Consider the following 6015-nt stretch of genomic DNA (forward strand, 5'->3'; position numbering starts at 1 on the left):
CTACTCATGTAAAAACATACTGATTCCCGGACTGTCTGCGGGCTGGATTTAGAAGGCAATTGGGCCGGATCCAGCCCCCTGGCCTTAGTTTGCCTACTCATGGTCTGGACTCTGGACCTTTGAAAGTTTACCTGCATACATAATTCTTTGTTTTGAACTGGGCATGTCCTGTCGCTTCCTAAAAATATAAGAAGAGCCTGCTAGATCAGACAGAAGGCCTACCTGGTCCAAAATCCTCTTCTCACATTCAAAAGGCATCCCCTCCCCCAATTATTATGGGCATAGTAGTTTGTTAAGGCTTTTTAGAACTGTAACTCTGTGAGGGGAAAACTACAGTGCCCAGAATACTTTGAGGGGGAGCGGGAGGAATTTCCTTAGCATGTGCTTTCAAGGTGCAGTAAAATGTAAAAAATATGACAGATCTACACAATTTTAACATACGTTTATTTATTTAAAATGTACCTCACTATCCAGTAAAAAAAAACCAAGTCTCTCGAAGTGGCATTAGAGTCAATAGGTGAGATCCAATTATATTCACAGTAGGGCTGGGTGATATATCCTTCAAAACCGTTTTGAAGTCCACATCATGATATTGGTTTCATAGTTTTTGACCTGGCGAATCATGATGTGTTAGGACTTGGTGACAGATCTCCCAAAGCCAGTTTCAAATCCATATCATGATATCGGTTTCATAGTTTATGACCTGGCAATATACTGTATTGTGAAACTGTGTACGTGTGCATGCGCGCTATGAAAAAAAAACCACAATATGGGAAAAACTGTGAAGCCAACCAATGGCTCTACATAGCTCCATCCTCCTTTCAGACATGGTGATATATAAGTACATTGCGATGTTTAGCTGGTGATATATCGCGATGTTGAAAATCAGAAATCACCCAGCCCTAACGTGCCCTTGAATTCCGATCATGCCTCATGCTTGTCTGGGTGGAGGAGAGAGTGAGGTGTGTAGAAACAAACCTGCTGTACAAGGGTAAAGTTTGCACTCATTGTTCCACCCACTTTTTATTCTGCCTCTGGCCTTGCCCACTTTTGGCATGTGGCCCTCGTAAGGTTGCTCAGAAGGGAATGTGGCCCTCCGCTTGAAAAAGTTCCTCACTCCTGCATCCGATGCATCAAGCAGGCTGTTTTAAAGTAGTGCAACAGGTCAGTTTGGCCACTAAGTGGCACTCTTCTTTCCGATACCAACAATGTGCACATCCTATCCACATTTTTCTTCGGTCTTCTTGCTTTTCCGTCCTGGATAAAAGAATCAGAAAGCCAGCAGTCGAGGACAGAAACCCCCAGCCCTGTGTTTCTCGGATTTGTTCACTGCTTCTAAACTTCTCTAGCCCCAACTCAGCACCTACGCTGAAGCAGTTGCATGTGTTCGCTTGGCTGCATACACCTTGTACATTTAAAGCATCTTTTGCACTACAGCTCCCATCAGGCCTTGCCAGCACAGCCGTGCAATGCTGGGGTTAATGGAAGCACAGCCATGCTGGATGGGGCTAATAATAATAATAATAATAATAATAATAATAATAATACTTTTTATTTATACCCCGCCCTCCCCAGCCAAGGCCGGGCTCAGGGCGGCTAACAAGCAATAATAAAAACAAGTTGAATGAATACAACTTAAAAACAAAATTAAAATACAACATTTAAATATCGAAACATTAAAATATTAAAATGTAGCCTCATCGCAGGAGGAGAAAGGAAAAGAAAAAAGAAAGAGGGGGAGGGAATCAAATTGGCTCCAAGCCAAAGGCCAGGCGGAACAACTCTGTCTTACAGGCCCTGCAGAAAGAAATCAGATCCTGCAGGGCCCTGGTCTCATGAGGCAGAGCGTTGCACCAGGCTGCAGCCAGAGTTGAAAAGGCCCTGGCTCTGGTTGAAGCTAATCTAACTTCCTTAGGGCCCGGGACCACTAGGGTGTTGCTATTTATGGACCTTGAGGCTCTCCATGGGGCATACCGGGAGAGGCGGTCCCGTAGGTACGAGGGTCCTAGGCCGTGAAGGACTTTAAAGGTCAAAACCAGCACCTTAAATCTGACCCTGTACTCCACCGGGAGCCAGTGCAGCTGGAAAAGCACTGGGTGAATATGCTCCCATGGCAGAGACCCCATGAGGAGCCTCGCTGCAGCATTCTGCACCTGCTGGAGTTTCTTGGACAGCTTCAAGGGCAGCCCTGCGTAGAGCGAATTACAGTAGTCAAGCCTGGAGGTGACCGTCGCATGGATCACTGTGGCCAGGTCGGGGCAGGAAAGGTAAGGGATGGAAAGGTAAGATGATGGGAGATGTAGTCCAAAAAACATGGGTGCGGGCATGCATCAGGTTGGTGAAGACTGATCTGTTGTAAGTCGCCATCATAGAAAGTTATAGTTAGAAGAGACTCAAAAGGTAATTTGGTCCAGCTCCCTGCAGGAATCATAACTAAAGAATCCCTGACAGATGGCTATCAATATAGATTGCCTTGAGGACCACACGACCACAAACCTTTTAAACCATAAGCCAAGCCCTGGACATGGCAAGTTTCCCTGCGGAAAGCTGCTTTCCGGACAGGTTGTATAAGTTACTTGTCAGCTGCTGAGGACAGGTAGGCGTAGAAACTTTGGGTGGAGCTACCAGCCCTGTCACCAAGGGAGACGCCTGGCTTGGTTCTATAATGGGATAATCACAGGCCAGGAAGTAAAGGGGCAGGATGAGGTCTGTCAAGATCTCTTTCATTTTGTGTACCTGAGCTGCCAAATAGGAGTATGTAATACACAGATTGTCTATTAAAGCACCAGGGAAAGGGTTTTCAGCCAGTGTGCCGTGGCACCCTGGGGTGCCTTGAATGATGGTCAGGGGAGCCACGGGCAACACTGGCCTCAGTCCCTCTTTCCTTCCCTCCCTCCCTCCTCTGATGTCCTCTTGCGTCTCTGCCTCCCAAAGGCTTGTGCGGCTGTTTGTGCAATAGCCCTGGCTACAGGTTCTCCGGGCAAATGGTGCCTTTGGGGCTGGCCAGAGAGTGCTGGTTGCCAGGAGCTCAGGTGGCCTTGGAGCAAGCAAGCAAGCAAGCAAGCAAGCAAGCAAGCAAGCAAGCGGGTGAGGGATCCCAGCCAGTCCACCAGCCCTTGCTGCTGGGAATGGACAGACAAGTCCCAGGCCCCTGTGGGGCAGTGGGAGAAAGCACCTCTCTTTGTGGTTGGGGGCACAGCTAAGAAACCAGGGGCAGCAGCAGCAGCTGCCCAGAGGACTCCCATGGAGACGGGAGAGGAGGAAGAGGCAACACCCCACAAGGGAGGGTATTCGAAAAAGGGTGAGAGGCTGCCAACTCTGCAAGTGAGGGGTGACATTACTGGGCTCCTGAGCCCCACAGGGGTGCCACAGAAAGAATGTAGTTGGGCAAGGGAGCCATGGACTCAAAAACGCTGAAAACTAGGGTATTCAAGGGCAGGCCACCTCCCTCAATATCAACCATCTTGGGCCTTATGATCAGCAGGGGAGGCCCTGTCGGTGGTGCCACAACATGGAACCATCCAGTTGGTGCTGATAAACTACAGGGTCTTCTCAGTGGTGGCTCCCTGTTTGTGGAACACCTTCCCAGTAGGAGAGGTGCATCTGTCTCCCACCTTAATAACATTCAGGAAGATTAAAAAAAAAAACAACCCATGTTCACCCAGGCCTTTGAAGGCTGACAGATACTGCTACTGGCAACCAGGGCTTTTTTTCCAGCCAGAACTGAGTTCCAGCACCTCTTAGGTGGGCACCATTGTCATTCTAAGAGAACAAGGGTGGCATTCATGGTGAGTTCTGGCAGTAGCACCTCCTTTTCTAGAAAAATAGCACTGTTGGCAGCCATTAAATTATTTACTGTGATGATACTGAATTGCTTTGAAATGTTTTCAGATGTTCCCAAATATTTTTAAAAAGCTCTGCTGTTTTCCTGCTTTATTTCCCAACCTGGGCTCTTTTGCAAAAGAAAGGTGGAAGTGTTACTAGGCTAAGTTCAAAGTGTTACTATAATAATTATAATAAATAAACAATAAGATTATGGTAAGATTATCAATCAAGGGATGCAGGTGGCGCTGTGGGTTAAACCACAGGCCTAGGACTTGCCGATCAGAAGGTCGGCGGTTCGAATCCCCGCAACAGGGTGAGCTCCCGTTGCTCGGTCCCTGCTCCTGCCAACCTAGCAGTTCAAAAGCACGTCAAAGTGCAAGTAGATAAATAGGTACCGCTCCGGTGGGAAGGTAAGCGGCGTTTCCGTGTGCTGCTCTGGTTCGCCAGAAGCGGCTTAGTCATGCTGGCCACATGACCCGGAAGCTGTACGCTGGCTCCCTCAGCCAATAAAGCGAGATGAGCGCCGCAACCCCAGAGTTGGTCACGACTGGACCTAATGGTCAGGGGTCCCTTTACCTTTACCTAAGATTATCAATAAGAATAATTAGCAACAATACAGTAATTTACCATTTCTTAAAAGTTAAAATAATAGACTAAAAATAGATTAAAACTCTAATCACCTTTCTAAACATCTGGATAGACTTGTCTAAACCAAATGTTGTAAGCAGGTGCCAGAGAGTACTGTGAAGGTGCCTGCCTGATAATAGAATTAAAAAATAATAATAATGGTAGAGTTGGAAGGGATCCTGAGGGTCATCTAGTCCCCCCTTGCAACACTGGAATCTCAACCAGATCATACATGACAGATGGCCATCCAACCTCTGTTTGAAAACCTCCAACAAAGAAGAGTTTTACCACCTCTTGTGGGAGTCTGTTCCATTGTCAAATAGCACTTGTTGTCAGAAAATTCATCCTGATGTTAAGTTGGAATCTCCTTTCTTGTAACTTTGAATCCATTGGTTTGGATCCTAGCGTCTGAAGTAGGAGAAAACAGGCTTGATCCATTCTCCATGTGAAAACCTTTAGATATTTGAATATAGGGCTATCACATCTCCTCACTGTAGCTGCAATATATACTTGTCTTTTATCTTATTTTTTAAAACATGGGTGGAAATATGTAATTGCAGAAGTGCCCTGGGAATTGCATTACTCAGGTTTGTTTTTCATTGGAAGTCATTTTGGTTCTCCTATAAAGACAGACCTACTGAATTTGCACTTTCTGAAACAATACACAGACTGAAATGCAGAACCCTCCTTCAAAATGTGCACTTTCCCAAATTTTGTAGTGCAGTTCTCTAGCCAACGAATGTGAAAAAAAATTGTGTTGGCTGGGATACAGTGTGCATAAACATGCATACATTAGGAGAAAATAACATAGGGACATATAACGTATTATGGAAAATTGCATAGAAATTTGTATATTGTTTTAATTTATTAGTACAATTACTTTTAAACTATCATCTTTTTAGCTTTTTGTATTTCATCTGTGTTGTTTTAATTTGTGTAAGTCCCCTTGAGTAGGAGTCTGGGGGAAAGGCTGTATATAAACAGCAACAAGAAGAATAAAAAATGTGCAAATTAGGAGAACTTTGCACTAAAATTCTGATGAATTTTCACGAGGACTTTAAAAACAACAACACAAACTGATATGGAAATATGAAGAACTGAATTTACACTTTGAAATATGAACAAGTGAGGGAAACCCAGATTGACAGATCCACCCATCCCTGGTGGCAGCAGAGCGTGGGACAGATAGGTTGTCATCCTCAAGTCAAATCTATCATGAACAGCACGGCCATGCCCTTCCGCAGCTTATTTTCATTGCAACAGGGCTTCTTCCAGAAGACAACCTCCTGATGGACCCAATGAGTTAGGAGCTGAGGGAGAGAACCATTTGAGGAGGACAGGACCATCTACATCTCAGAATGTGCTGGGCCAGCCCTTTCTATACTTTCCAGCCACATCCCAAAGATACATAGGAAGCTACCTTATACCGAGTCAGACCATTGGTCCATCTCACCCAGTACTGTCTACACTGACTGGCAACAGCTCTCCGGGGTTTCAGGCAAGATTATTTCCCAACTCTACTTGGAGATGCCAGGGACTGCTTCTGCTTCTGAGCAGATGTTC

At 45.7% G+C, this 6015-nt stretch overlaps 1 protein-coding gene across 1 annotated transcript in view; it reads right to left on the reverse strand.

The window, feature by feature from the left end:
- The window catches only part of SPPL3 (signal peptide peptidase like 3), a 57810-nt gene that overhangs the window by 44428 nt on the left and 7367 nt on the right, over window positions 1-6015 (reverse strand). The window lies entirely within an intron of this gene.

Source organism: Podarcis muralis, chromosome 16, assembly GCF_964188315.1.
Source record: "Podarcis muralis chromosome 16, rPodMur119.hap1.1, whole genome shotgun sequence".
In the NCBI taxonomy this organism is placed as follows: Eukaryota; Metazoa; Chordata; class Lepidosauria; order Squamata; family Lacertidae; genus Podarcis; species Podarcis muralis.